This window comes from Mixophyes fleayi, chromosome 6 (genome assembly GCF_038048845.1).
Source record: "Mixophyes fleayi isolate aMixFle1 chromosome 6, aMixFle1.hap1, whole genome shotgun sequence".
Classification (NCBI taxonomy): Eukaryota; Metazoa; Chordata; class Amphibia; order Anura; family Limnodynastidae; genus Mixophyes; species Mixophyes fleayi.
The window spans coordinates 101424626-101448261 of record NC_134407.1 but is presented as its reverse complement, the minus strand read 5'-3'; the positions used below and the strand labels follow the sequence as shown (position 1 = coordinate 101448261).

Here is a 23636-nt window from a genome sequence, read left to right as displayed (position 1 = left end):
TAGTTATGTCAGACAAATACATATTTGTTGCTTATCAATTTAATTATAAAATTGCACTAGTGTTCCATACCCACAACGTTTTCAAAACTATTCTCTAAAGTCTAGAGTCAGTAGAGAATATTTACTATTTCAGACAATGCATAGCAAATTGGAGAAAAACTACCAGAAGAGCTGGAGACTGAAAAGCCAAACATACTGATAACAAATATCAGAGAAGAAAGATCCACTTACTTCCATTTAACATTTATAACATTAGGATGTGTATTTGCAAAGAATGCCAGCAGAGAGGTTTATTGCTTTCTAGTAAACTATACCTTAATAAGTGACAGAGCCAAATAAGAGATGAGTATTTTCTATTAAAAGTAGATAAAATCAAAACCATTTACAGATTCCAGTATATTGCAGCCATTACATGGAATCACCAATGTTACCTTGGATCAACATTTTATTCATCAATAACCATTTTTATATCTTGTATGTAATTATGGTCATCTTGGGTGCTGTTTCAGTCAGAGAGGTATTTAACCATTTTATAAAGTTGTTACTTAATCTAAGTGTTACTAGCTATATTATTTAAACACACAAGAGTGAACATATACAATCAGACACATGTAGGTAGCTGCCACAATGAGCTATCCCAGTGCAGGGTGCCAGTCTTATTGGTGCATGGATCAGGCTGTCTCCAGACTCCTGGGGATTTAGTGCTGTCCCATCCCAGTGTAGATACTCTTCTAATATATCTATCTTCCATCAATTTCTCATTTTATCATTCTTGACATTTAGGAATGGTGTAAATAATGTGTCATCAAAGTTTAACATGAGTAAGCTTTCAGACCTCACCGTAATAGGATCTGATGTACACTGTGAAATCACCTTCACTATATAACATATACAAGACATTTTTACATTTGACTTGTAACCTCTTTGTAGCAGCAGATCCCTAGCAGAAAACTTTTGCTGCAATTGGGTTAACCCTTTCAACATCTGAATTAAACCTTGGTACAAAAAAACTGAATTAGGTGTTGCCATGGAGACAGAATGCTTGCAGGTGAGGACTGTGAACTTATGGTTACTAGTAAAATACAACTTGACATTTCATGGTTGCAACTGTTTTTAACCATACTTTAAAAGTATCTAGTGGAATTTATTGGATCTACATTATGCACTGTACTCTGTGGTAACTGCTATGTTTGTTACATATTCTTTTACTAAAAACTTAATAAAAACCTTTTGAGAAAAAAAAAAAAGTATCTAGTGGAGTTGTTTCATAAGGTACATATTACTTTTCCCCCAATTATGTATAACTGTTATCACGTAAAAAAGTAGCAATTACTTTACATGGCCTATACCACCACACTAACATTTCACTGCATGTAGGGAACACCGATTGCCTTATCTTTGTACTAATCAACATTGGTTTCAATCACTCCAACTCCCCTAATTTCCTAGTCTATATATAAATTAATGGAAGCTGCTGTTCTAAAATGAGGCAATGGATAGGCTGCAAACTTTTTTCAAAGAGTAAGCAAAATACAACTATTTTTAGAATTACTCTTTAGTAGTCCTCGAAAAAGTCCACCAGACTTTTTATGTAGACAATCATTTAAACAGAATTCATCCCCTTTGCTCTCAGTACTACAGGCACATTAATTTAGTGCTTCTATTTACCGCAGCAGGAGGGATGCAGCCCACAGTAAATCACACAACAGAAGGATTAGCCTCTGATGATAGAGTCCTGTTGACCACTAGTTTCAACTCTGGTGAGAAGGTTATTACATACACACTACCCCTGTGTTACAGCCTGCGTATATCATATTACTCTCCAGGGGCTCTGGAGAAAGACACAACATAAGACTTTGCATTGACTGAAAAGGTGCAGCCATCACCTCTAATCCTTCTGTATGTACACATGTGCACATACAAAGAGTACTGAGTGAAGATGGATAGCCTTTGTAACCATTGCATTGATACATTCCTTCTATCTAAATTCTATGCTGCGATTGTGCATACAAGATGCACTGTGACTTAGTCACATTCAAAATAAGTGTTAGCTCTTAGGGTAAAGTATTAACAGCCAATAAGGCTCCCTAAAATGAGGCTAAACATGTGCTGGCAAAGATTTGTTTCCTTTGCATATTAATTTGCCAGATCCAACCTAGTTTGTAAAAAAAAAAAAAAATAATAATTTCCATGCTGTATATATTAAACATTTACAGAATAATCCTTGTGTTTCTACCTGTGGGAATTGAGAAGCATCCAAAATATCTAGCTAATGTAAGTCATAGCAGCTTTCTGATTATGTACAAAAAAGATTGAATGACACAAAGCAATGTTACTTCCACAAGTTTATTCATGGTAATTTATGGTTTTCACCAGTAGATGTCTCCATTACCTACCAAAGCAAAAATCAATCTGCGCTGCCCAGACAGCCTGCTCTGTGTTCCTTTAAGCCTTTACAAGTCCCTACAAATCCTCTGCTGCTGCTTCCTAACAGGGAGCACTAAAGCTGACACTGTCTGTCTGACCTTGTGGTTATTGATTAACTATCTCCCCATTCCCTGCCATCTTTCACACCTCCAGGGCTTGCAAACAGAGAGCTTAGGAGCAGCAGTCAAACACACTGAGCCACTCTTAAAAAAAAACCAAAAAAAAAAAAACCCTGATCTTAAACACAGAGATGAAGAGACTTAAAGAGGGAGGAAAAAGAGAAAGTCGGAAGAGGAGATTCTAGAAGAGAAGGTGTAGGAAGAAATGAGGAAGAGACAGTGTAGATGAAGAAATTAAGGCTAAGGAGGTATGGGACAGAAATGACAGGGGAAATAGGAAATTAAAAGGAAGAGATGAGGATTCTTAGAGAAGGATGATTAAGACATAAATCGGAAAGCAAAAAGCAAGGTAACGAGACAAATGTATATTGTATCAAACTAAATATACATGAAGATCAGAGAAAGTGTAACGAATAAGCTTCGAGGACGTTAACTATAATTTGATACCAGAGTTTTACAATTCCCTACTTGTATTTAGTGCTCACAACAGCAACTAATGTCACATTAGGGATAAACACCTTGTCAGGCATAGATATAGTAATATGTTTTTAATGGGCAGAAAACAATGAATTGAAAATAGTAGAGGTTATACTTAATAAAAACAACAGTAAAATAAAATAAAGCACACTTAAAACTACAGTATGCATATATATTGGCAGGTAGTGGGCTACAGTAAAGAACACAAGGTCAGGATATTATCCGTATTATTACCTTGCAATACACAGCTCTACAATGTCCTTTGGCAGACAAACAATTCATTTTGGATTGCACCTTTCAAAATTACAGACAGAAACGACAACAGCTTGTGTGAGTCTCTTGCTCTTCTCCTTTGGGAGGAATATCAGTGAAGCACAGAAATTGGTTCATCACCATGCACATCTGTGGTCGTGTTTAAAGATGAGCAGAAAAGTCACTGTGACCAACACACAGACACACTGGGTTTGGGGAAAATATGGCAACCTTGAGCCCCAGATCTTTATTACTTTGTTAGCGGGTGAGTTATCTTTTGCGAATCAGATAAAATAGGGATCTAAACATCATATTGGACACATAAAAAAGTACTTTGCATGGTCCAATTATGCAGACATGAAGAAGTAACAATAAATAAAAAAAAGTAGTTTTACCTATTTATTCTATTATCCTTTCTAAGTTCAAATAATTGTTCCATCTGTCATAAAAATAAAATACAGCTGAATGAAAATGTAAACTTGATGCAGCTAGTAGTAGCATTTGGTGGTTTTCTACTGCGTGAAAAAATATATAGAACGTCTAATAAGTCTTGCAATGTGTGATGAAATACCTTTCATTTTACGCATCCAATGAAATGTAATTTTTTTTTTTAACCCAGAATCCACAGAAAGGATTATAAGTGCTCCAAACACTGACATTGGGCAATTCAGGTTAGCTGATGCTAAAATGCTTGTCCATTACTGAGATACACTGTAACACTGATGGCATTGTAGCTGTCTTGAACACTTGGCTTTCATGCAAATGAGCAGGACTGAAATTTCCCCCAGCACCAGCCTCAAATACACATCCTGCTCTTATCCTATCTAGCCCTCCCACCCAATATGCCAACTTTTACCCAGATGCAGACAGATGAAAAACACTGACAGTCCCACTGCAAAGTTAACTGATCAGTTTATTAAAAATAGCTTGCAGGCAAAAATGCTAATCCTCCCACAGCAGTAACCGCTTCAACTAAATGATCCATACCTAAAAGCTTGCAGATCACGCGCAGTCATTCTAACTACTGCCCTGACCACACAAATTTCAAGCCCCACTGGGACAAAAATGTAATTCTTTCATTATCTTAGCAAGTCAATTCCTAATACACGCCATTTAACCCTTTCCTAACAAATTACAATTCCATTGACTTGCAGAGGGATCATTTATAAAACTACAGAATATGCAGTATGTGAAGATTCCACCACAATGCATGTTTCCCTTGAGTTCCCTCTCAGCTGGTCCCTTGTGTGTGACACATTCGTCTGTATTTGTTGTAGAGCACCATATTGGGATATAATAAGAGGAGTGTTAAGATGCAAAACAGGCATGTTCTTATGCCATTTTAATTTTCCATTTGCAAATCTGTATCTCAACCTCAACTGTGTTATACACATACACACAAATACACATGCATGTATGTATATATGTATGTATGTATGTATGTATGTATGTATGTATGTATGTATGTATGTTTTTGTGTGTATGTATAAGGTCAGACCTCAATTTCCATGAAATGATGACCCACATTTCAGACCACAGCTAAGGCCTCTGATATGGATACAGGGATTGCAAATCACTATTGACAGGGAAAACAGGAGTGGGGTGATAGTGAGGGGACAGAAGAGAAGGATGTTAGTCGGAGAGAAAAAAGATAGGAGGGTGAGCAATCTGGAGAGGAGTGAGACTAAAAACAAACAATGTATAAAACCATAGGAAAATCCAGGAATATTAGGGAGAGAAGAAACAGTAGCCAGTGAAGAAAGGCATGTTAATGGGGCAGAGCAACAGACAAGAAATTCCTGTAGTAAGAATGGGAGAGTGAATGAAGGCAGGAGATACATTCGACAAAACTACTATTTGCTGCACCAATATACATGTTAATTATGCCAGATGATCTTCCTTTAGCTCTTAGAGCATCCCAAGCAGCCCCTGATTTACAATACCTGGGTTTTTTTTGGCAGTTGCATATTAATTACAGTGCTAATTAGATACTATCATGTAATCATGTTGTAATTCATTGGTTTACTCTCAAGTGTATGAAGTAGTACTCTGAGATGAAAGCAAAGTAACAAGTCTATTTCTACCAATTAAAATGTGGGGTTTATGACAAAATGGACTTGGCAGGGGGTCTGTTAAAACCCAGCAAGATACAATGTTGATGCCTAATCCAAAACAAGTGTTACAATTACTAAGCAGTCATGGGCATCTAAGTGGTTGCTTATGCATATTTCATAGAAAAAATGGAAAATAAGATAAATTACCTACACCCTAAATTTCTTTTAAATGATTTGTCCCCATTAATTCTCACACCAAGACGACTAGTCTATGAGTTCACATCCCTTTTCTATAAAGTGCCGTCAACAGCAGCTATATTGCATGTCTTTAACAATCAAATTAAAAGTGCAATAATGCAGGGTGATAAAAGTAAAACAAAAATAACATAAGAAACAAGTTACTCTCATGTGAAACAATAAATGATTAGAAAATTATTATTAATATTGAAGAAAAGCCATAACTGCTTCCCCTGCCAGATATTATTTTGGTATGTGTTGTTTATTTTGACACATGTATGGAGCATAACAACCCAAATTATCTTTAGGCAATTACTACATCCCTTTCACGCTGTGTGCTACGCGACTAGATTGACGACCCCATGCAGGCAATAAGATTATGCACATGAACCACAATGGAAACGGTCTTATCACAGGATGGCCGTAACCAACACACTAATATTGACCAAATCGATTACGCATATATATATATATATATGCACACACACATACACACACATCTATCTCACTAAGCTTGACAACCCTATGCCTAATATTTTAAAGGGATCACTAAACCTAAAATACAAGTTGATTTCAATAAAATAGCTGATAAGAACATTCACAAATGAATCTGTAAGAACTCTCCTTCAAATGACAGAATTTTAAAAGTTTGACTGTATAGGGCATATTCAGTTAGCTTGGCGGTCCCCGATTACCTGCCGGAATGGCCGGCGACCGTAATATATGCTACGGCAATAAGGCGGATTTTTCTTTACTCCCCATAGGGTTGCGAAGGAAAATCTGCAGTATTGTGGTACCGTATTACTTTGAGTAAAGCGAAGGGGGCGCGTAATCGCGGACCGCCAAGCTAACTGAATATGCCCCTATATCTATAATACTTCTCTATTATATGCCATTTCAGAAAGAGGCTCACTTTATCCTTTAGTATACTAAAAACAGGAAGTCATCTATAGGGAAGAACTCTTGCCCCAAAATCTGAGCTTTATATACAATACTGTGCAAAAAATTTAGGCAGGTGTGGAAAAAATGCTGCAAAGTGAGAATGCTTTCAAAAATAGAAGTGTATATAATGTATTTACATCAATTAGCAAAATGCAAAGTGAATGAACAGTAGATAAATCTAAAATAATATAAATATTTGGTGTGACCACCCTTTGCCTTCAAAACAGCATCAATTTTTCTAGGTATACGTGCACAAAGTCAGAGATTTTGTAGGATTATAGTCAGGTTTATGATTAACCAATCATACAAAACAGGTGATAATGCTGATGAATTTTCATATGTAGGTTGAAACACAGTCAATAACTGAAACAGAAACAGTTGTGTAGGAGGCTTAAAACTGGATGAGGATCATCATCACCATTTATTTATATAGCGCCACTAATTCCACAGCGCTGTACAGAGAACTCACTCACATCAGTCCCTGCCCCATTGGGGCTTACAGTCTAAATTCCCTAACACACACACACAGACACACACAGAGACAGACAGACTAGGGCGGCGGTTCCCAAACTGTGCGCCGCGGCTCCATGGGGTGCTGCGGCGCTGTCACTGGGGTGCTGCGGGCCAGCCATAAAAAAACAAAAAAAACCACAGAAACTTACCAATCCGTCGGGCGCCGGGGACCCAGCAGCCTCCACTCTCCCGCAGCTGTCACTGAATATCGACGTCAGTAACAAGCTTCGGGAGAGAGAAGGCTGCTGGGTCTCGGCGTCCGACGGATTAGTACGTTTCTGTGGTTTTTTTTGTTTTTTTTATGGCTGGCGCGGGGCAGAGGAGGTTGACAGCGGGGCAGAGGAGGGGGACAGCGGGGCAGAGGAGGGGGACAGCGGGGCAGTGGAGGGGGACAGAGAGTAGTGGAGGGGGACAGAGAGCAGTGGAGGGGGACACAGCGTGAGAGGGGCAGTGGAGGGGGACAGCGGGGCAGTGGAGGGGGACAGAGAGCAGTGGAGGGGGACAGAGAGCAGTGGAGGGGGACAGAGAGCAGTGGAGGGGGACACAGCGTGAGAGGGGCAGTGGAGGGGGACACAGCGCGAGAGGGGCAGTGGAGGGGGACACAGCGCGAGAGGGGCAGTGGAGGGGGACACAGCGCGAGAGGGGCAGTGGAGGGGGACACAGCGCGAGAGGGGCAGTGGAGGGGGACACAGCGCGAGAGGGGCAGTGGAGGGGGACACAGCGCGAGAGGGGCAGTGGAGGGGGACACAGCGCGAGAGGGGCAGTGGAGGGGGACACAGCGCGAGAGGGGCAGTGGAGGGGGACACAGCGCGAGAGGGGCAGTGGAGGGGGACACAGCGCGAGAGGGGCAGTGGAGGGGGACACAGCGCGAGAGGGGCAGTGGAGGGGGACACAGCGCGAGAGGGGCAGTGGAGGGGGACACAGCGCGAGAGGGGCAGTGGAGGGGGACACAGCGCGAGAGGGGCAGTGGAGGGGGACACAGCGCGAGAGGGGCAGTGGAGGGGGACACAGCGCGAGAGGGGCAGTGGAGGGGGACACAGCGCGAGAGGGGCAGTGGAGGGGGACACAGCGCGAGAGGGGCAGTGGAGGGGCAGTGGAGGGGGACACAGCGTGAGAGGGGCAGTGGAGGGGGACACAGCGTGAGAGGGGGAGTGGAGGGGGACACAGCGCGAGAGGGGCAGTGGAGGGGGACACAGCGCGAGAGGGGCAGTGGAGGGGGACACAGCGCGAGAGGGGCAGTGGAGGGGGACACAGCGCGAGAGGGGCAGTGGAGGGGGACACAGCGCGAGAGGGGCAGTGGAGGGGGACACAGCGCGAGAGGGGCAGTGGAGGGGGACACAGCGCGAGAGGGGCAGTGGAGGGGGACACAGCGCGAGAGGGGCAGTGGAGGGGGACACAGCGCGAGAGGGGCAGTGGAGGGGGACACAGCGCGAGAGGGGCAGTGGAGGGGGACACAGCGCGAGAGGGGCAGTGGAGGGGGACACAGCGCGAGAGGGGCAGTGGAGGGGGACACAGCGCGAGAGGGGCAGTGGAGGGGGACACAGCGTGAGAGGGGCAGTGGAGGGGGACACAGCGTGAGAGGGGCAGTGGAGGGGGACACAGCGTGAGAGGGGCAGTGGAGGGGGACACAGCGTGAGAGGGGCAGTGGAGGGGGACACAGCGTGAGAGAGCAGAGGAGGGGGACAGCGTGTGAGAGGGCAGAGGAGGGGGACAGCGTGTGAGAGGGCAGAGGAGGGGGACAGCGTGTGAGAGGGCAGAGGAGGGGGACAGCGTGTGAGAGGGCAGAGGAGGGGGACAGCGTGTGAGAGGGCAGAGGAGGGGGACAGCGTGTGAGAGGGCAGAGGAGGGGGACAGTGTGTGAGAGGGCAGAGGAGGGGGACAGCGTGTGAGAGGGCAGAGGAGGGGACAGTGTGAGAGAGGGCAGAGGAGGGGGACATTGTGAGAGAGGGCAGAGGAGGGGGACAGCGTGTGAGAGGGCAGAGGAGGGGGACAGCGTGTGAGAGGGCAGAGGAGAGGGACATTGTGATAGAGGGCAGAGAAGGGGAGACAGCGTGACAGAGCAGAGGAGGGGGACAGCGTGACAGAGCAGAGGAGGGGGGACAGTGTGGCAGAGGGGTAAGTGTGAGAGAGGGCAGTGTGTCTGGATGCAGAGGGGGCAGAGTGCCTGAGGGCAGAGTGTCTGGATTCAGAGGGGGCATTTTTGCATACAACTAAATAAGTATTTCTGTCCTGACCTAAATACTTATTACAATTTTTTGACCCAACTACTTCTAAAACAGGATTGCTCAATAATTATTTTGGAGGGGTGCCTTGAAAAAATTTGGAGACTCTAAGGGTGCCGCGAACTGCAAAAGTTTGGGAACCACTGGACTAGGGTAAATTTTGTTAGCAGCCAATTAACCTACCAGTATGTTTTTGAAGTGTGGGAGGAAACCCACACAAACACGGGGAGAACATACAGACTCCTCACAGATAAGGCCATGGCTGGGAATTTAACTCATGCCCCCAGTGCTCAAAGGCAGAAGTGCTAACCACTAAGCCACCGTGGTGCCCCAACAGCCAAACTCTGTTGCAAAGGTGAGGTTGTAGAAGACCGTTTCATGTCACAGGTCATACACCATGGCAAGACTGAGCACAGCAACAAGAAACCGGGTAGTCTCTCCCAGGCAAATATTTCAAAGCAGAGTGGGGTTTCAAGATGTGCTGTTCAAGTTCTTTTGAAGAAGCACAAAGAAATAGAAAATGTAGACACAGTGGTCGACCAAGAAAACTTAGTGCATCAGATGTAAGACACATCATGCTTACTTCTCTTTGAAATCGGAAGATGTCCAGCAGTGCCATCAGCTCAGAACTGGGAAAAAATTGTTGTACTGTTCGAAGAAGTCGGGCTAGAAGTGGTCTTCATGGAAATATTGCAGCCAAAAAGCCTTTACTTTGACGTGGAAACAAGGCCAAGCAACTCAACTATGCACAAAAACATATGAACTGGGCTGCAGAAACATGGCAGCAGGTACTCTGGACTGATGAGTCAAAATGTAAAATTTTTGACTGCAACAGAAGGCAGTTTGTTCGCCGAACGGCTGGAGAGCGGTACAATAATGACTGTCTGCAGGCAACAGTGAAGCATGGTGGAGCTTCCTTTCAACTTTGGGGCTGCATTTCAGCAAATGGAGTTGGGGATTTGGTCAGGATTAATGATGTCCTCAATAGCATCAGGGAGGCGTCTGATTAGCTCCAACTTTATTCTGCAGCAAGAGAATGACCCCAAACATAAAGCCGATGTCATTAAGAACTATCTTCAGAGTAAAGAATAACAAGGAGTCCTGGAAGTGATCACATGGCCACCACAGAGCCCTGATCTCAACATCATCGCATCTGTCTGGGATTACATGAAGAGACAGAAGGATTTCAGCAAGCCTACATCCACAGAAGATCTGTGGTTAGTTCTTCAAGATGTTTGGAACAACCTCCCTGCAGTGTTCATTCAAAAACTGTGTGAAAGTGTACCTAGAAGAATTGATGCTGCTTTGAAGGCAAAGGGTGGTCACACCAAATATTGATATAATTTATATTTTTCTTCTGTTCATCCACTATGCATTTTGTTAATTGATAAAAATAAACTATTAACATCCCCCCCCCCTAATGTTCTTATGGTGGTTTCTGCCACACCACCCTTCAACCTTCTTCTTTCCCTTTCTTCCATCTTTGTCTCCTTCACTTTTTTCTTCTGCTTTCCATTTTCTTTTCCTGTTCCCGTGTTTCACAACTTTCGCTCGTCTTTTCCTTTCCCTCTTTCTTTCTCCTCACTCTCTTTCTGATACTTTAATACACAAAAACTTACAGATCACTCTATTCTCTTTTTTACATGGGCTCAGAGTATCGTTCCTTCCATTGATTGAAGCAATCGTTTAATTGTGTATGTTATATCATTGGCAAACAGCTCTGATATCTGTTATTTTATACACTTGGCAGTTAATAAAAACTTGTTTAAAAAAAAACAACAACTATTAATAGTTGTATTTTTGAAAGCATTCTTACTTTACATCATTTTTTCCACACCTGCCTAAAACTTTTGCACAGTGAATCTGCCATGGTTATAGCATAATCAGGAGCTAAGGAAATAATAAAATATGAAATATAAAAAACTGATTACTCACGGAGATAAATATGTTTTTAACGTGTGAACAGCACCCCAGGGGTATTTAGGCTAACCTACATCAAAAGCGTGCATGTGCACATTTGAAAACATTTATTGTCACTTAGAGTGCATGTGTCCCACGTAGCTGGGTGTTCTGTATACAACCAGCCTAAGATTCTCTGGCTACAAGATTAAATCAGCCTGGGAGATGATGATTATGGCACAATTCCACAGGGGCATCAGATGTAAAGTTCATTTGAAGTAAACAAAAGGATGCTAGTTATACAGTACATATAGAAAAGGTAAAACATGAAAAACTATTTATAATTCATACCTGCATATATCTACAGTCGTCGTAAATAGAACCATGACACATGCCTAGCTTAGTGATCAGTATTACAGCAAAGATATATAGTTAAGTATTGTCCCAAATAATTAATGACATACTTATGTTTGGTATGCATGTGTGTGTAAATGTTTGCTCCATCCACCGAATGTACAATTATGTTTCTAAAATGTTCCTAACATGTTTGGGGACCCTTCAGGGTAAGAAAATCATTCAGAATTTCCACCACACCTTTTCCTCTGAGGACACATGATATGAGAAAATTGCTAAATTTCTGGGAATCAATGTATTATTGAGGATTTGTTCCATACCTTAAGTAGTGTGAACCTTTTCATCAAATAAAACGTATTAAACATTTGATAAAGTTCTGTCTTTGTGTTCTCATATTCACATGCTCAGTAGCTTGGTTATTACAGACGCAACAGGACTGAAAGAGAGTGGACTGTTTGGTTTAAGAACTCTGGTTAATTTAAGTTTTGATTGCAGTGGGAGATAATTCAGGGAGTATCCAAAGAACTTCTTCAAAGTGTTCGCTTTGGCATCAAGTCTTGGTGGTGGCAGCATTGCATAGGAGATATAATTAAAGGGGGGTGTTAATCACTGTTATACGGAACAGGTAATATTATTGTGATTAACCCTTTGTCACATCCAGATTTCACCTAAGCCTGTGTGACAAAATATCAATACTGAAAAGGTTCAAAAAAGTGGTGGTGAATTTATAAAAGAGATAGTTACCAGCAGAAGTGACCGTGGCAATGGCTTTCCTCATTAACCAGTTGGACTTGCATCCCCTATACTTTGAGTGTACCATATTTTGCACAGAGATCACTGTGAGGAACTAAGCGTACATCTCAAAATTCTATGTTTGGGAATTGGGATACGAACAATCCTTGGTCCAACAGAAAGCATATGCTCATCACGTTGGTCATCGTTGCACTATGTTGCTGACATTCCACATACGCCAGATGTGTGAATACCACTTCTGAAGCACTACGTTCCCCTCTACCCCCAATACAAAGCTGCTGAATACCTAACAGTTCATTTTAGATTAAAACTGAGAAGAGGGAATCACGACTTTAGATCTGTTTTACAGTAGAGAAAAAAAACAAGAATTTCAATTCTAACAGGAAAAGCATACACTGGATTTCAATGACTTTGTCAAAAGAACATGATTGTTCCAGATGTGAAGCCTCTATTGCCAGTAGTATCTGTCTGCTAATTACAAATTCTCCCTGGTAGCACCCTGTATTCACAGGCAGACAACGTGAGACCAGGGAGCAGAATTAATTACAATCTGACACATTCCATCTCCTGCTAGTGCCTCCCAAGATAATGTTTTTTTTCTGAGTTCCTATAATTAGCTGTTGGCATGATCATCTCCCCTTCTACTGCAGCAAGGGCACCTTGATTGCAACTCCCCAAATGTCACATTGATATATGGTTATGTGGCACATACAGCTTACAAACCTCCCTTACCATATCTCTGCTGTTCACCTGATATAAAATTCTGTGCTAATAAGAGTATGCCTTCTTTATATCTCCTACCAAAATAAAACAAATTAAGAACCTATCTATAGCATAGACAAGTAACCACAAAACAAACTCAAAGCTTACACCGCACCAAGCAGATGTTAACTGGTTCAAGAGCAAACAACATTTCAAATGTTATTTGACTGAGAATGCTGTAATTGTAAATTACTAACGGTATCAGTATGGCTGCTCCCACTTTCGTTTAATTTAAAGTGGCTACCACGCAAGTGGTGGCCACAAATAGGATCAATGTAGCAGCCTGAAGTCAGCCAGAACACAAAGATGTCATGAAGTGGGCAAGTAAGCCTTGGGAGAGGATTTTGTTTTTTCGAAATAATTGCTTCATGCAAAGTACTTTACAGAAAGTTTTGCTCTGATAACCCCTCAAACTTGCTGGAGCATTCAAAGATCTAAAACATTTACACTCAGTCCATTGTTCTATGGCTGACTACCTAGTATCAATATGTTGTAATGGTTAATAAAGGTTTTCTTCTGGTATATAATACAAAAAGACAAGGGCCATAATAATGAGATTCACTGAATAACTCACCATGGTTTAAAGTTCCTATTATTTAAATAGAGCTACTGTTCAATGGCAGCAATATAATATATGAAATATAAAATATTACAATACAAAATACAAGATTATACATACTTAATATATGCGTATTAAAAGTAACCATGGAGATATGTGATCATAAAAAAAAGCATTAGAACAAAGCCCTGTGAAACAGGTCGCAAACTCCAAGGTGACTTCTTCTATCTTTAGGCTGGGTACACACTACAGAAAATTTCTCCCGGATGCGATATCATTAACGATCTTACCAACGACCGAAAGCATGACAATTGATGTGTACACGTTTTGCAAGATTTACCTTCATATCTGTGCTCTTCATCTGTCATATCCATCTGCTGAAAAGATTGGGACTCTGGAAACTCTATGTAGATCTGGTCGTGCATACATACTGCAGAATTGGAACAACATTGTTTCATCGGTGAATGAGATTTTTAGCCCGTTCATAAAATCAAATCAAATGAAATTATATGCTTTGGAACGTTAATCGTTGGAACGTACACACTAATGCGATATTGGGCCGAACAGCCGTTTATTGTGTGATTGGTCCGAAAATCGGGTGAAAAAAACATGTAGTGTGTACCCAGCCTTAGGTTAATGTCATAACACCACTTTTTGAGCCTGCATATTTTATCATTTGAAATCCAATGTTTATCCTATCAATTTGCTGGTATACAAGCAAGCACAGCAATGTGATCACAAATTAAAAATAAAAGGGATTGCTTTGCACACATAAAAATTTCAATCTGACAGACCATTTTAGTATATAGTGTAGAATTGTGATATCAGTTGTTTAATTACAATGCTCAATCTGTGACATGTACAATTTTAATACATGGGTCTTTTGAGGAATTAAACATTTTGTATTTTTGTTATCATTTTACTTAGCCAATTTTTTTTTATTAAAAAGGAAATTTGCCATGTAAGTGGTCTTAGTTTTGCATGACCTCCCCAGAGTGCTGTATGTTGAGCTGGGGGGGGGGGGGGAGGGGGGGAATACATTTTATCTGCATGTCAAATAGTGCAAATATAATGTATTTCACATATGAATATCAGAATGTCCTAAAAAATATATTTTTAATCCCTTTGCTCCACTCAAAAATCACTTAACCTCTACTATGATACCAGATTCATTTAAAATGTTCAACTTATTCATAAGGAGACAATAATCATACTTTTTTGCCAATTATATTCTTCATCTTTTCAAACATCTGAATTTGCTCAGTATATAGTCAGTTTGCCATGGACATGGCAGCTTATGAAACACTGTATAGATCACCTAAACAATTATAGTAAAGCTATCTATTTAAAAGCATGCTAACCATGCTTGAGGGAGGTAAAAGGGTGCTCTTGACAAGTGTCTAAGTGCCATTATTTTTATTGGTTAACAGATAAAATCGATCTGCTCCCTTTGCTGCAGTTACCCAATAATAACTCATAATATGGGGCTGAGTCATTAAGGAGAGCAATGCATAAAATAAAATGTACTTACCGTTATATGTCTTTCTCTGATTCCATAGGGGACACTGGAAGTCTTGACAATGGGGTATAGAGTGGGTGTTCGATTGGAGTTGGCACAATAAAGTTTTGTTTGAAGTGCTAGCTATATCTTCTCTATGCCCCTCCTACAAGCCAGTTTAGTACTGTCCCCGAGGAGAGACCCTTAACCGATCTTCAGGAAAGAGATTTAATAAACCTAATCCCAGATACCGTAACTGAAAGATATAGACAGAATTAGTCACACAAGTGAAACATGGCAGGAAAGGGGCCCAGTGCAGGGCGGGCACCCAGTGTCCCCTATGGAATCAGAGAAAGATATTTACCGGCAAGTATATTTTGTTTTCTCTTTCATCCATAGGGGACACTGGAAGTCTTGACAATGGGGATATCCAAGAGCAACCCTATCGGGAGGGAGAGCCCTGGACCCCTGTAATACTGAATGGCCAAATTGAGAGTCAGAAGCCGACATAGTATAAAATTTGTAAAAACGCAGGAAGGTATGTCGACCCGACCAAGTGGCTGCTCTACATAATTTCTCAATAGAAACCCCTTTAGTAGCTGCCCAAGTAGGGCCCATAGATCTAGTGGAATGAGCAGCAATTGATGGCGGAGGAGTTCTAGATGAAGCCACATCAGCCTGATGGATAGTAAGACGTATCCACCATGCGTAGAAGCAGGCCACCCTGGCCGTGCTGTGTCATATAATACAAACATCACTTCTGTCTTACGAATTATTGCAGTTCTTTTCACATATATTCTTAGTGCCCTAACCGCATCCAGAGAACGGTCTGATGGAGAATTATCCTCCAGGATGGAAACCACTATCGGCTGGTTAATGTGGAAGGCTGATACAACTTTTGGAAGGAATTCCAGCTATGTTCTTAATTCCGTTCTGTTATTAAAAAAACACTAGATACGGAGATTTACATGACAGGGGCACCGAGATCTGTTAATTCCAGAGGATCGAACAGGGAGGACTGAAGAAAAGATAACACCAACTCCAAATCCCATGGTATAATTGGTGAAACAAAGGTTGCAATTTCAAGAGCCCCTGTAAAAAGGTTTGTACCTCCGGGTGAATAGCCAGTTTTCGTTGAAATAATATAGATAAGGCTGATACATGCACCTTCAAGGATCCTAATCTTAACCTGCCTCAAAACCTGCCTGTAAAAACAAGTGAAATCTGGATGTTTTGAAGGCTGAGGTAGATACCTTACAACCCTCGCACCTCTTATATATACGATTTCCAGATTTTGTGGTAATGCTTCGATGTGACCTCTTTTCTTGCACCAATCATAGTTGTGATGACTGTAGAAGGAAAATCTCTGCACTTAGGATTGCCCTTTCAGTAGCCATGCCGTCAAGCGCTGTAAATCTGGATGAACTAGTGGTCCCTGCAGAAGGAGATCTCTTCTTAACGGCAGGGGCCAAGGTCGTCCAGAAGAAGGTACGGAATTACTGAATACTACGCTCTGCGGGCCCAATCCGGCACTATCAGGAGAATCTTTACCCTTACACATACCCATATTGGAAGTTCCATGCGGCTATCAACGCGTCTACCGGCACTGCCCCTGGATCCCTTGTCCGAGTGCAATACAGTGGAAGTTTGGAATTGTCTGTGTCTTGACACCATTAGGTCTATTTTTTGGCAGACCCCATCTGCTTACTAGAGACTGAAACACTTCTGGGTTCAATTCCCATTCTCCTTGCAGAATGTCCTGGTAACTTAAAAAGTCTGCCTCCCAGTTTTCTATTCCTGGTATAAACACGACCAATATCACCTGGGCATGATTCTCTGCCCAGCGCAGAATGTGACTTACCTCGTTCATTGCACTTCTGTTGCGGGTTCCGCCCTGGCGATTTATATATGCAACTGCAGTCGCATTGTCTGACTGCACTTGAATAGCCTTTCCCTGAAGAAGGGACTGTGCTTTTTGAAGACCATAAAATATTGCCCTGAGTTACAGAGAATTTATTGGTAGAATTCTTTCCTGCCGCAACCAGTGACCCTGGAAGGTATGATCTAGAGTCACTGCTCCCCAACCTCTCTGGCTTGCATCTGTGGTCAAGAGGGTCCAGTTTGATACACCGAAAATCCTGCCACTGATAAGATGGCTTGACTTTAGCCACCACGTTAGGGACAACCTTGTCTTTGGGGCCAAGGTTACTAACTATTGTAAAAACAGATGAGATCCTGCCAACTGACTTAATAAGTCCAGCTGCAGGGTCCTGAAGTGGAACCTTCCATAAGGTATGGCCTCACACGTGGCCACCATCCTCACTAGCAGGTGTGTACATGTGTGAACAGACACCCTACGGTGTTTTAGTATTTCCCCTCTCATACACCGTATGGCCACTGCCTTCTCCTGGGGAAGGAAAATCTTCTTCTGGACAGTGTCCAAAATCATCCCCAGAAATTTTAGTCTCTGGGAAACAATCTTGATTTTTCGAAATTGACCACCCATCCATGTTTTAGTAGCAGCTGATGAGTTAGGGAAATATTCCTGAGCAAAATCTCCCGACTGGGAGCTTTTGCAAGGAGATCGTCCAGGTATGGGGTGATCATAACCCCTTGAATATGAAGCAAAGCCATCATTTCGATAAAAAGTCTGGGAGCAGAGGACAGGCCGAAGGGAAGGGCCTGGAACTGATAATTCCTGTCCTGTATTGCAAACCTGAGGTAGCTTTGGTGATGCGGCCAAATAGGGACATGTAGATATGCATCTTTTATATCTAGAGATGCCCTAAACTCCCCCCTCCTCCAGGCTTACAATTACAGACGGAATGGACTCCATTCTGAATCTAAATTGAGGATCGGCCTGACCGACCCATTTGGTTTGGGTACCAGGAAAAGGCTGTAATAATATCCCATGCCCCTTGAGTAATCAGGTACTGGTATTATCACAGCTGAGTCCAGAAATTGCCGAACAGCCTTTTGAAGGAATAGGCACCTTTCTGTGGAAATTGGCAGCCTGGTTGAGAAAAACCGCCACTGAGGAATTTCTCGGAACTCTATCTTGAATCCATGAGTGACCAGGCTCGTCACCCATGCATCTGAACAGGTCTCTCTCCAAACTGAGAGAAATCCCAAAGGCGGCCCCCTACTCTGGGATCCCTCAGGTAGGATTGAAGACCGTCATGCAGAGGGCTTAGTACTAGATCTACTCTCCTGCGAAGAGGATGCGGCAGCAGAGTGACCTCTGCCCCTGAATCCCCTAGAATACATGGTAGCTCCTCTGGATCTTCCCCTGTATTTGTAGGAAGTCCGATAGGACTGAAAAGATTGTGCAGCATAGCTTCTGCGTAGATTAGGAATAGCTGAAGGCAGAAAGGAGGATCTTCCCCCAGTAGCCTGGGAAATCCATCTATCTAACTCTTCCCCAAACAACATCTTTTCGTTGTAAGGTAGAGCTTCTATTCCTTTCTTAGAACCCCTATCAGCCTGCCATTGTCTAAGCCAGAGATTCCTGCGGCCCGTCACTGCCATAGCAGATACGCGGGATCCGACCATACCCACATTTCTAGCTGCTTCACCTAGATACGAGGCAGCTTCACTAATATGGTCTGTTAACCTTACTAAATCATCTACCTCAGCCCCCTCAACTATACCAGTCCTGAGCTGAGAAGCCCATTCCTCTACAGCCTTGTTGACCCATACACTAGCCATAATAGGCCGCAATTGTATTCCAGCTGCAACATATATATTTTTAAAAATGGATTCAAGCTTTCCGTCTGAACCATCTCTTAACGATGTAGCTCCAGGGACTGGTAAGATAATTTTCTTAGACAACCTAGATACAGAAGAGTCTACTAAAGGGGCCGACTCCCAGTCCTTCCTATTATCCTTAAGAAAGAGATAGGATGCCAAAAAACTTCGGGGCACCGAGAATCTTTTATCTGGCTTTTCCCATGCCTTTGCAAAATGCTCATCTAGCTCAGCAGACACTGGAAACGTTATAGTAGGTTTATACCTTTTGGTAAAGAACATTGGCTGAGAGGAACCTGGTTCAGGCTCACTGACCTTAAGGACCTGGCGGACTGCTATAATCAAAGCTTCTAGCCCTTGTGACACTAACTCCGACCCTTCCTGGATCAGGCCTGTGTCTGAATCCTGAAGAGACTCACCTTCTTCCAAAGGATGTAGTTTCTCGATATCAGATTCATCTGACTGTAGTACGACAGGCAAACCTCTCTTTTTAGTGACTGAAGTGACGTGAGGCCCTGAAGCTGCCGGGGTTACAGACTTTGCTAAGAGCTCAACCCTGTGAGCCAGAGACTGGGCCCATTCAGGTTCCTGTTGAGACCTAGACGCTTCCCTTTCATGTCTAGATGCAGCTTGCTCGGCTGTTAATGCCGACATAGCTCCGGCCATCTGAGCTACCCATACCGGGGTCACCTCGATCTGAGGGGGGGCTGACTGGGTGGCAGGGGCGGGCTGCTCGGTCAGGTTGCTATTAGGGCCGGGGGGTTGGCTGGCCGGCCGCCCCCCGGATGCAAAATACAATACTTTCCACCACGGCCGCATCTGATGTCATCAGATGCGGCCGCGTCAGCGCACAGGCGGCCGCATCACATGACAGGGGATGCGGCCGCGTCATCAATGACGCCCCTTTTCATGTGATGCGGCCGCCTGTGTGCCCCCCGGCCATGCCTCTCCCAGCCCGCGCCTGCTGGGTGGTAATACAATTCTCACAATATTGTACAAGATCACTCTGTCCTGAAATGAACTTAACAAGTTCTGCATAATATAGATTTTTCCGAAATGTTAGCTGCCCCCTTCCCCGCCATGCCTCATAACAAACAAACACAGGGAAAACAACGAAAAAGGAAAAAGGCAGGATAATCAGATAGAGAGGATATGAGCTGTAATGCACATACCTGGTATACACTGAGTATCAGAACAAGCAGCGCCTAGACTTGTGACACCATACTCACAGTTACTGCAACGCAATGCTCTATCCCCATTGTTCAAGGGTGAGTGATCTGGGTGGTATGGAGGGAGAGACTATAGCGTGCCTCACTGGAGCTAGCGTGCTGGAGAGAAAACTCTTGAACATCACAGCCACGGCATTAGGCTCCGCCCCTTCCGCTTAGCGCTTCACAGCCTGCCCCGTCTTACTGACACCGATCCTCCCAGGAGGAAATCGGTTTATACTATACCTGCTGCCTGGCTTCGCCGGGTTGCGGGGTAGCAGCGGTACCTAGAGACAGTGGTCTCTTTTGCTGGGATCCCAAACCTCAATCTATTTGTGAGATGGGCTGGGTCCCCCCGGCGGATCCCGCGGTGCAGATGAAGGTAAGAGGCATGACAAAACATATCTGTCCTCAGGCTTGAGCTTCTTTAAAACTTAACAAAAAGTTGTGAAAATAAATTAAAATCTATTGGAGAAGCCCAAAGTGTGTCCAACTCCTCGGGTACAAAATTTAAACTGGCTTGTAGGAGGGGCATAGAGAGGATATAGTCAGCACTTCAAACAAAACTTTATTGTGCCAACTCCAAGCGAACACACACTCTATACCCCATTGTCAAGACTTCCAGTGTCCCCTATGGATGAAAGAGAAAAAAAAAGGAATAACTTTGCACCTGGGCAAAACCATGTTGCATTGGAGGGGGAGGTAAATTTAAAATGTGTGGGCAGATTTATAGTTGGGCTAGGGCATGTCCTAGATTAACTTTAAATTTCAGTGTAAAAATAAAACTATCAAGTATTTTTGTGCTACATGACAAAACAGCCAGTATTTAACTTATATACAAAATAATAAAGTAATTTGCACCCCTTGCATTGTAACATGGTTTGTCCCAGGGAACATTTACTCCTTCTTTTGCCTTACTTTCCTTAGTGACTCAGGCCGCATGTCTTCATTTTCCCACTTTTTGTTGAATAAATCTGCCACATTTCTGTTGTATTTTTTTATGCAACATCGAGAAGATAAAGTATACAACTTAAATTACAAAACACAATACAATACACAATACAATGTGAATAATTTAAAATCATAGCCTAATTTTTCGATTGGGCCAAATCAAGAGTAAAAGGGAACGTTCTATTTACAGGTAGACTGTTGAGAAAAAAAAGTAAGTACACAAATCCTACATAGATTAGACTTTAAGAGGCAAAATAAGTTGAAGGCAGAATCCTATCTCAACACTTGCCATGTCGTGTAATAAAAAGACTTTGGGGAAAACAGGGGCTTTAAAAGAAGCCATGAGAATAGGTCTCTCATAGTGACAGTTCCTGCTGTGGAGATGCTGATTTGCATATTGGGAGGAGCTGAAAAGTCTGGCAGCAAGAAAGCCCATGATAAAGTGCCACCGAAGTGAAAATCAAATAGGTACTGGTCACCCCAACTGTGACAGATTAGGACACGCAGCAGGTTATTTGCACTTATTCGTTCACACCACCGCTTGTTTGCCCTTTTAAAATCTGCATATTTCCAGCCAGAAGGCTGGGGCTGTGTCACCACATCACTAACTTATTTATCTCCCTGTTTTCTCAACACTTTATAGTTTGGATTTTCTTCCACACATGGCAGGAAGCGGGACCCCAAAGTATAGGTTGGGGTGTGTTCCCACGACCCTAAACCTCTGAAGTGCCCTCCATTTGTGGGGAAGTTTCAGTGCACCGGAAGTCCAGAGCAAAAGGAACCCCCCCCCTATGTCTTGTAGTGAAGGGTGGTCTGAAGACCCTTGTCCCACTAAGGGACCTTGTGGGGGGTCAAGGATAAAGGGGCCCTGTCTCTTTAGAGGAAGACCTGTAGTTGTCGCATCCCTGGGCTCTTTTTGTGTTTTCACTTTTTGGCACTAAGGTGGGGAAAGCACTACTCTGGGCTTTAAAATGAAAACACTGCAGATATCTGATATGATAGTATTTTTGCATTTGCTATGTAGCAAGAGTACTCACTATTGTTCTCAACGGTCAGTCATTTGCTAGCTGCAGTGCCCTTTTATTGATTACTGCTGTGTGCAGGAAAATATTTACCCTCACAACCACAACCCTATGTTAAAACTTCTTTAGCACTAATAAACTCCAGAAAATTTTACATATGTATAGGTGTACGTTATTGGTATTTTTTATACATAAACAAACTTCCTTTAAATTTTATGGTCTGTACATTATGTGTTCAAATTTCCACTTCTCTCATAATAATCTGGACATATTTTGTACAATCATACGATGTGAATTACTCATAGCGTGACCCACCTGCACCAAGTGTTGTAGAAATACCTCCATAAAAATGTTGTCTCAACAACAGGAGATAACATATCCAACCTTCATTTGATTTGATTGCTTTTCTATTCTGTTTATAGGATTTGTAAATGACAAAACAGATAGGAGATGGAAAGTTGGTTTCAGCCTTGCAGAATACATGCTTCAAAGTGAGATAATGGAACACAAAACCTGGTTCATTCATTATTTTGACCCCTTCAGAGTGAGCACCATCCACGATGGACGGATCTGCAACGCATTGCTGGGCACTAACGGGATTAAAATCACAGATGCTGAGTGAGCTGGCCAATAGCCAGTCTCATTATATGGAGAAGTGGTCATTTCATAAATTATTCTCCTATTGTCTACTCACACCAGAAAAATAGATAATTAGTACCAATAAACACAAATGTACACTACTAGCAAATGAAAGAACAAAAAATAAATAAATAAAATGCAGGATATTTTAGCCCAAGATGATTTTCTGCAGCTGACACACTCATCTACATTTTTCTCTCTAACAAGATTTTCCGATCTTAAACCTGGCTTGAATGAATAGCGATTGTTCCCTTCTGGTTAGGAAGGTGCTGCATTTGCTCATAACCCATTCACTGGCCTAGAATCAGCCAGGCCTCAGATGGCTGTTTCCATGGCAACTTGGTTCATTCAATACAGGCACATAATGAAGACAATGTGTTTTCCATTTAGATGAGTTTTAGAGGGGAGAAAACAAAAAAACAAAAAAAAAAAAAAGAGCAAAAAAAAGAGATGGAGAGGAACGACAGTTCTTGTAAGAGAAAAGGGAGTACTATCAACATGACAGATTGTTTTGGAGATATTACATAGGAGATGTCTCAGAGTAAGTCGTCCATGCCAATTTCTTCTCCACACTAAGGACTCTTTTTATATTGGTTATAGTATATAAATAAAACAGAAAAACACCAATAAAAATTGTGGTTTCTCTTTCCAAGGGTACATACACACCTGTGCAGATGGCTTTATTTGTTCAAAAATTTACATTTTGGTTTATAAAAAGAAGTGTTTAAAAGCAATAAACATATTTAAAAAGAATAGTAGGCTGTTGTCGCTTCCATCGTTTACAATCCGTGAACCCAAGGTCCCAGACATCACCACATAACATAAAATGCCATCAGTTAGTACAAATATTGGGGCCTAATAGAAGTATGATACCAGGTTATTCAGAGTAATAATATGCTAAAGTTTTACACATCTATTTGATGCAACAGGTATTCTTTTTTTATATTCAAATAAAAATCTGTGTCAGTACAATCTGTTAATTGCATTACTACATTCAATAT

The 23636-nt window shown here is 42.4% G+C and overlaps 1 protein-coding gene across 12 annotated transcripts in view; it reads right to left on the bottom strand.

Annotated features, from left to right (window-relative positions):
- Positions 1–23636, bottom strand: part of ZMIZ1 (zinc finger MIZ-type containing 1) — a 292396-nt gene that overhangs the window by 71210 nt on the left and 197550 nt on the right. The window contains exon 5 of one of the 12 annotated variants that reach the window (XM_075217110.1): positions 13911–14000. The exons of the other annotated variants lie outside the window; for them this stretch is intronic. The gene's annotated coding sequence lies outside the window, so the exon portion shown is untranslated. The remainder of the gene's footprint in view (positions 1–13910; positions 14001–23636) is intronic. 12 annotated transcript variants of the gene reach the window in all.